This window comes from Gymnoscopelus braueri (genome assembly GCF_963280865.1).
Source record: "Gymnoscopelus braueri genome assembly, chromosome: 1".
NCBI lineage: Eukaryota > Metazoa > Chordata > Actinopteri > Myctophiformes > Myctophidae > Gymnoscopelus > Gymnoscopelus braueri.
In genome coordinates, this window is record NC_137603.1 from 63,756,580 (window position 1) to 63,765,571 (window position 8,992).

Here is an 8,992-nt window from a genome sequence, read left to right on the forward strand (position 1 = left end):
ATCTTTTTTGCTGGTAAGGAGGTAACGTGCACTAGAACAGAGGTAACATGTACTAATAGAGGAGACTGAGACTTCCAACTCTTCAGTAATTACAGATGAACAAAACAAGATTATGGCTGGAACACACACACACGCACGCACGCACGCTATGGCGCCCGTGTTCTCGCGTCACCCTATTAACTCAATGGGGAAACTACACGGCGCGATCATGCGGTCAGTGACGCGCGCACGCACCAGATACGCGCTGGCCAGTGTTTTGACACTATTGGGGCAGTGGGGCCAGTCTTGTGTTGTTACTTACTGACGCACACACGCACGCGTGCGTGACTGTTTCAATCCACAAGTATGGAAGTCCATAGGTCCAAAAAATAAAAAATAAATACCACAATGAAATAAATAGAATACACAATGAAATAATTAAAAAACACAATGAAATAAATAAATGTATTTTTTTTTATTGTGCAATGTTTTTTATTTCATTGTGTTTAATTATTTCATTGTTTTTTATTTATTTCATCTTAGTATCTATTTCATGGTTCTTTTTCATTTCATGCTGTCTTTACATATTTGTTTGTTTGTTTATTTTCACTTACAAAAACAAATTTAAAAACATGATACAAAGATGTGAAGGAGCTCGCCCAAAAACCCTCTAGGGGCTTAAAAAAATGGCACTCTCCGCAGACAACCATACATTAAAATTACAGTGAGAAATATACCCATCTAATACACATAGATCATTATTATTATTCATATCATATTATTATTATTATTATTATTATTATTTATTATTTTTATTATTATCTTGCAAGAGCACATATTCTGCTAGTCTACTGTTCCATAAATCAGGGGTCTTCAACCTTTTCAGGCCAAGGACCCCCTAGCTGAGAGAGAGATGAAGCAGGGACCCCCTCTACATACTGTATAAAATTGTTTCCGTCTATTTCACTTAAACCCTCAATACTTCAATCGTTGGCTCAGTACTTGATCTGCTCTTTTTTCCTTCTACACTAAAGCTCTTTGCCGAAAATAGCCGATCTACAAGCTCACTGCGAGGCGTTGTGAGCTTGTAGATCTGCTATTTTCTGCTAATGGTCCCCTCAGAATAGGGATTCTAAGTGGTTAATGTAAAAAATATCCTATCACTGAAAGATTTGGTGGCCCCCCTTTAGTAACTCCGAGGACCCCCTAGGGGTCCCGGACCCCCTGTTGAAGACCCCTGCCATAAATAAAGGCATAAATGCCCCAAAACAAATGTAACGAAGTAGCAGGACTGAGATTTGAACCCGGGCCTGCCACTCCAACACGCAACCTACTCCGCAAATAGGGGCAAGGCCATTTAGCAGGGCTACTACTCCCTGGGGGCTACTCAATATAATCTTATATGTATTCATAGCACTTCATAGTTTTTATAAATCAAGGTAAAACTATTTCGGTTGTCTAGTGTAATATATGCCAAGTGTTTCAATTCTCTTATAATATAAAAACATATACCAATGAACTGTATTTCATTATTTTTAAATAATGATAAGTGAATCTATTGTACAACTGATTAAAATCAAATATATGCATTTGAATAAACACAAAGGATTTGGAAATTAACCTGCATCTGTAAGGTTAACTTGTGGATGACCGCTCTGGAAAAGTAGGACCCAACAAAACACGTAGTTCTTGAGGGTGAACAAAGCATTTCTTATTTGCCATGCTTGTTTGGAATAAAAGTACAAAAACGTATTGACATCAAAATATACTTAAAGTACCAAAAATAAAAGTATTCATTGTAGGCCTACCATGCCTATTTTTGACATCTATCATGTTAATGTCGACATTGTCTATATCCTCACCTCATCTTTGTGTAGTTCTCACATCCACTCCATATCCAGGTGAAAATGGAGCTAAGTTGGTTCATTACATCAATGTCAGTTATAGCCTCTAAATCAGTCCGGGGACCGAGGACCACCAAAGGCCATTATCAATACATTGATAATTAAACATGTCAGAATAGCTTAAGTTAACACAATTAGACTACATTAGGAGAACGGTTTTCTGATTATAGTTACCAGCAATAGGCTTAGGCCGGAGATAGAATGGTCATAGATTGACAAACGCATAGTAGGCTAACAATTATTTTCTCATAGGCAGACACAATGTAGGCTAATGAAATGGAGGTCCAGACTAACTCCTTGATATGAATTAAAATGTTGAATCATTTTATTCCCAACAACATTTTATTCCCAACATCAAATGTAAACATGCTAGCCTACTGAACATGTGTAGGCTAATGCAGTGCAATAATTAAAGTGCAATAGGCTAGTAGAAAAAGATAAAACAAAATATATTCATGGCTTAAGATTGCATCGGCTTTTGCCAACATTGTTTTGTGCAAACATTAACTGGAACGTCAACATCACTGTAGGTATATATATATATAGGCCTATATATATAAAACATTCTTCTGTCTTAAACATTCTTCACGGTCGGAAAAAAGGCTGATAGATTGATTGAACATTCAAATTAAACTCACTCCAGTGTGAAGTGAGCGGTGCAGATGATGGACCCACATGACTTGACAGGATAGGGACATACAACATTAGTATTAGTATTTGATACAATGGAAAAACACTTGGAAAAGGTAACTTTGATAGCATGGACAGGAGACTACTCCTCTGGAGCAGGCTCCTGCAACGTTGGGCCTTGCACCAGTTTCAGTCCGGAGTTGATCCGACCATTACCCAAGGCTGGACCTAGGATGACACAGACACAGGGAAGAAATAAGACCACCGCCATTCTAACAAACACCCCTGTCAAAGCAGCATTGGAAGAGGAAAAGCGTGTCTCGATGTGACTGCCACACAGCTGTGGCAGTCACAGGCCTCAGCAGCTGCTCACAGGCCTCAGCAGTGCTGGTCTGCGCTGGTTGACCCGCGCGGTGGCAGTTTGAGGCTGCTCCGTAGCTTGGACCTGAGCGATGACCACCTGAGGAGTGCAGAGTTCAACATGGGCAGTGTGGAGAGGAGTCAGAGCGTGGAAAGGAGTCAGAGGAGTGAGAGTATGGAGAGGAGTGGCGGCGTGGATACTGGTCACTGCGTGGAGAGGGGTCACACCGTGGAGTGAAATGTTTTGTTAAATTACAGTGTGAAATATTTTGTTATAATGTTGAGGATGGAAATAAACTAAAGTCGGCTAAATACCTTCAAAACAAATGAAATCAAATGTATTTGTAAAGCACATTTAAAACAACTTGCATTGCAGGCCCTACCAAAGTGCTTCACAGGTCAAAATACATTACGAAACAGTCAGTAGGCCTAGACCTAATAATAATAATAATAATAAAAAATAAACACAACAAAAAGCTCTTTTAAGCCTGGTTTTAAAAGACTTAACAGGGGGGCACACCGACAGGTTGTCAAATAACTTGACCACGTTGAAGCTGGTCGCTCGGGCGAGGCTGGTGGGCTGAAGACGTCTGATGGACAGGGTCCTGTTGCGCTCCAGGAAGCCGGGAAACCAGTCCTTCCACAGCCCAGACCTCTGGGAACGTACAACCAGACTCCCTGGCCAGCTGAAAGGCACGCCTACGAACCTGATGGTATCAAAAAGTGAATTATTAGAAGTTGGTTCAATTTCAGTGATAGTCACAAATCAGTGTAGCCTGTATTTATTTTTTACACATTAGCCTATTATAATAATAGCCTAATTTAGGCTAATAATAATAATAAATAGCAGCTTGAATTGATATAGTGCCTTTCAAGACGCTTTACAAAACCAACAGACAAACAACCAAACAAAACAACTAAATGCCATAAGCCTGAGTGAATAGGTGTCTTTTTAAGGCAGCCTTAAGAGTCCATGTTGGAGCATAAAATAGCCTAGGCCTACTCCTAATAGGCCAATATAGCCTATTTGTATAAGTTGCCAAAACTGGAATAAAACCAAGTAGCTTAAAACAAAGGGTGAATTAATTCACATTTTAATGAACTAGGCTATAGCCTAATATCCAAAATATTTTAATTATATAGGCTATGTTGTGTTATAGGCTAATTCACTTAGACCATAAAGCAGGGGTCTTCAACGTTTTCAGGCTAAGGACCCCCTAGCTGAGAGAGAGATGAAGCAGGGACCCCCTCAAATAGTGTTTCAGATAAACTTGTGCTGCTCTTTTTTCCCCTCTACAACTCTATGCCAAAAATAGCAGATCTAAAAGCTTGTAGATCTGCTATTTCCAAAGAACCGGTGTGTGTTACATAGTAGGAAATAGCTTACCTGGTGTCATGTCATCAAACACTGAGGGCAGTTTTCCCTCTCGCTGGGCATATGCAAGGATTGGGTCACTTAAAGTAGCCCAGTTCTGAAACAGCTTTCCCACTGCGTCTGGATGAAGCTGCTGGAAGTCTTGTGAAATCTGATACATTTTGAAAAACAATAGAACAGTGTTTAGAGAAATGATATGGGCTTGTAGTTGTTGTAGTTAGGAAAAGGGTTAGGGGACAGGCAGTGTCAGGTAAATGATTTAAGTCAGTCAATGCTTGGATTGTCAACACCCGTCCTGTGACCTAGGGATTATGACTATACATTTTACAGCAGTCCCTCTGATGTTATATTGCTTAACCACATGAACCCTCGCATTCCTCATCTGGTCAAGTCAAACATTAAAACATTATTCAAAAATAGGTTAACATTGAGTTTAACAAGATCACAATGTGTCATGCTGTGATGCGTTGTGCACATTTATATTGCCAATTTTCGGCAAAGACATTTGGTGTAGAGGGGGGGGGGAGGAGTGGACCAAGTAGAACCCTGGGGACTCCAGTCTACAAAGTATATATTGTAGTATATATTGTAGGGTCTATTGTAGTGGTTAAACATAAACTTGTAGTGCATTGCAGAGTATCAGTCAAATAGAGTGTCATTCAAATAGGCAAAACTGCAATAGCAAAATCATTTCTTTCCATGCCAGGATTGTCTACAAGCCTAGGGAACTCCGCCAATATTTCCGGGAGGCTTTTAGTTCCATTGGTGCGAATCCACTTGCCTCTATGTAGAGCTGTTTGATTCATGTAGTCCTCAACTTGGGACACTGGATACCTATTGACCTTCATCCATTCAACCATTTCAATACGTTTTTCAGGAGGCACATCAGATTCTGTTGAATGATAAGTACAGATTCATTATAGCTGATTTCAAGTATTTGAGGTTCTGGCCTATTTGGAGTGTGTGCCAATCGGTCCAGCGGTGCCTGAGACTAGTTTTTAGAAGATGATGGACAGAAGAGTCATTGGACCGAAAATATAATCCCTTGCATTTGTCCAATCTAGCCTGGTGGGGATAATCAACATTGGTTATTAGTATTACCTGGTGTACTAGGGACGGTCTGTTCCTCTGGTTCTTGGTGGTGTGGTCGTTTAAGCCTTCTCATGCGCTTCCTGGCGTTCCTCAATCGCTCCTCCAGGAAACCTGTAGCAGGTATTTTTTTCCCCGGCCAGGTGTGTACCAAGCTGCCTGTAAAAGAGACAATTAGATTCAGCTTAAATTGACCTGGCGTAAACCATGAAGATGGTTACATGGGATTTTAAGGAGCAATCCAAAAATGTGCGTGTGACTGTGCACTAGGAAAAACTTTGAGCACATTTCTTTTAGGTGTGTGTGTATGGAGTGTTCTCCTTTATGTGTTTGTTGATTGATTGACTTACATAGCCACTGCCAACTGTAGTACCATCCAATTCATACACCAAAGCCATCGCAAGGGCTTTCTTGGTGTCATTAGATGGCCTGTTGAATAGACGGTAGAAGTTTGTCAAAGAACAATTAAATGAGACAGTAATCATTGTTACAAATATATGACGATTCAAATCCCTGAAATGAACACTGAATGGTGAGTGCGCCCCCCCATCCAGTTATTACACTGCCCAGGGGCGCAGTCCAAAGAAAGACAAGAGAAAAGACATGACAAGACAAAGAAGACTAGGACAACAATAATTAAAGTCACACTGTCAGTCAGTCACAACAGGAGGGAGTAGAAACTAAACACACACAACCCACAAATGCAAAAACAGCAAGTGAACATAGGAGTATGTTTTAGTGCAAACATCAAATAACTTGACAACATTAATAAATCATTGAATAAATTAAAATTCAGTATCATTAGGATTGCATTTTCACTTGGATTTCTTTAGTCAATACTTACAAATGATGGTTGCAGGTTCAGAGTCACAGTCAGGTTTCCTGATGTGGATTCCTCCACTGGTGCTACTGAAGTGTCTGCAGAACTTGGAGAACCCTCTGCAGAACTTGGTGTGTTAGAGGCAATGGCAGTCTGTAGAGAATCATAGTCAAAAACCTTTAGAATATTTTGGCCATAGAACACATGTATTGATTGTTGGTATCAGGTCATTGTCAGTCATTGCTATATGTACAATTTATTTGTAATACCTGTACTTTGCAACTGAAATTTGCACCCAACAATGATTACTATCAGATTATAATGCTTTTATCTTTTTAACCAAAAAACGTTGTTTTAACAAAACAATATATCACTTGAACCCCAGCATCCACATTTTGGGGGGATTATTAGCCAGAAATAGATGATCTACAAGCTCACAACGCATCACAATGCAATGCGTTGTGAGCTGCTATTTTTGTAGATTTTGAAAATAATCTTTAAAGAAAAGTCTCCAAGTACAGAGCTAGGTGGTTAATTACCTAGTCAAAATAGAGACTAAACTGGATATGGCCTTCTGTTTTTAATAACAAAAAAATATATATATAATAATAAAAAAAAATATAGCTACATCTCAACATTGTCTCAATTAAAATGAACTTACCTTTAAATGTGTCCATCAAGTGCTCAAGCTGCCATGCAGTCAAGGTCTCTGTGACAAACGTGTCCATGGTGACACCCTCACATTACTAGAATGAAATCAGATTAAGTACATTAGAATTTCACAAAACTGTGCGATGTCTTAACATGTTTTGTAACCTTAGCTACCAATTTCTGGGGGCATTCTCAAATGTTAGAGCTGCAATGCATAACTTGTTTTAATGAATAAAATGTCATTTTAACCAGGCTGTACAGTAGCTTTTAGTAGGGCTGTCACGATTATGAATGTCTGGAGACGATTAATTGTCATACAAATAATTGTGATTAACGAATATGTTGTCTATTTTTTCTATCTCTCTTTCTTATATGCCACTATCATAGCATAAGCTTTAATAACACACAACATTTCATCCTCCATGACACAAACTAGTTATCCTAGCACATCCGAAACGAGACGAGGTAAAGAAAGCAACTCTCGTTCATACTGCTGGCAGTGTTGCCAAATCGGTTTATTATAAGCGACTTTGGGCTTGTTTTTCTGTAAAGTAGCCTGTAAATATTGGGGGTCCTTCCTAACATCTTATAGAATCACTGCTCTAAAACAACGAACATTAGACAATAAAGTTTGACTGAGCTGGCCTAGTTATTTTGGGCTTCTTTTTATATACCTGGTTGCTTGTTTTTTTTCGCAATATCTGGCAACGCTGGCTGCGGTGTTTTCTACTTTAGGCGCGCAATGCCCAATATAAAGCAATATAAAGCAGACCAGTGATAGAGCTCACTCTCACGAAAGAACAATCTCTCCATAAAGACATTTTAATCATTCACGATGTATTATTATTATTATTGGCCCCCTCCTCGCCATTCATGACCTGGTGTTGTTACAGTAACATGCTATGCTAAGCTAAGCTAACCTAACCGGTGGTAACACTTTGTGATGGGAAACCTAACTTTGCACTACACCGAAAGTAACAGTGACTTGCCGGGCGGGTGTTACATCGAAGTTGGTTCCCAAGAAATTGGTCTTTTCGGTTACATACTAAAACAAAGCCATTAAAGTAATTTAACTCACGATATCCGTCGTCCCCCTTCTTATCCGACTCCAGATAAACTCTGCAAAATGGACAAAAGATTAAAAATATATATATTTTGTCAAGAACATCGCTGGTAGGGAATGAATAACGTTTCCAAATGAAGCAAATGTAACATGTTGTTGGTGATATCAGTCACTCACTCCTAAAAAATAAACTTGAATAGCTTTAATGACTAACTGATAACTTTAATGATTAATGTAATGAATAAATAACCCTAGTAACCTAAACGTACCTAAATGAATGAACTGCTTCAGACAAACTTCTCCACAACTTCTCCACAACTTCTCCGTGTGTGTGTGTGTGAGAGAGAGGAAGTGTGCGCGCGAGATGAATGCTGGGAAGTCAGATCTGTATTGCCTCCCAAGTCAAAAGCTAGACTGAAGTGGAGCTTGTACATCTATTAATTTTGCACACGAACCCAAAACTATGTATAGACCTATTTCAGACCTATTTATAGCTACTAAAATAATAATTAATCGCATCACAACATAAATTCAAGGCTCTTTCACTTAATGATTTAGCATTGACAGAAATGTAAAACATTTGTAGCTGACATTAACTACTAATATTATACTTTGCACAGTATTGCACCATATTATAATTAATACAGATCCCTATTGTACTGTTATCACAACTCATTCAAAAAAAATATAGGTTACAGAATGTATACATTTAATTATATGAATATAGGTAAAATATAGTGATAAAATATAGGTTACATACCTTGTGTTTTGATGTGAGAAGTGACAAAAAGATGGTTCCAGAATGATTCAGAAGTGGGAAAATGAATAAAGCAACCTCTGGGTTAGAAATAACCCAGGTAGGTGTTAAACTGCAATTGAAGACCTAATAACCCCTTTGACCCAGCCCCTGGGTAACCCCTTTGACCCACCAGTGTGTTTACAGAACCCAAATAACCCATTATTATGACCCAGCCAAATCAACCCAGCAATGTGTTTATAGAAACAACCCAGCATTTTTAAGAGTGTGCGTAAAGTCCAGCTCCTGTGTGCAAAACTGTTCTTATATTTGAAATATACAGCTCAAGCAATTAATTATTAGTTATAAATTATTAATGTATTAT

The 8,992-nt window shown here is 38.8% G+C and overlaps 1 long non-coding RNA gene across 3 annotated transcripts; it reads right to left on the minus strand.

Annotated features, from left to right (window-relative positions):
- Positions 1 to 4,266: 4,266 nt before the first annotated feature.
- Positions 4,267 to 8,203, minus strand: LOC308085186. 3 transcript variants are annotated; one of them, XR_013933145.1, is made up of 8 exons: positions 8,141 to 8,203; positions 7,887 to 7,927; positions 6,819 to 6,903; positions 6,182 to 6,310; positions 5,688 to 5,766; positions 5,350 to 5,496; positions 5,030 to 5,140; positions 4,267 to 4,399 (listed from the first exon to the last, which is right to left on the minus strand). It is a non-coding gene; the product is annotated as an uncharacterized lncRNA (long non-coding RNA). The 3 variants fall into 3 exon arrangements; XR_013933147.1 differs by lacking the exon at positions 4,267 to 4,399 and having other exon boundaries at positions 4,953 to 5,140; XR_013933146.1 differs by lacking the exons at positions 4,267 to 4,399; positions 6,182 to 6,310 and having other exon boundaries at positions 4,953 to 5,140.
- Between the last annotated feature and the right edge of the window lie 789 nt (positions 8,204 to 8,992).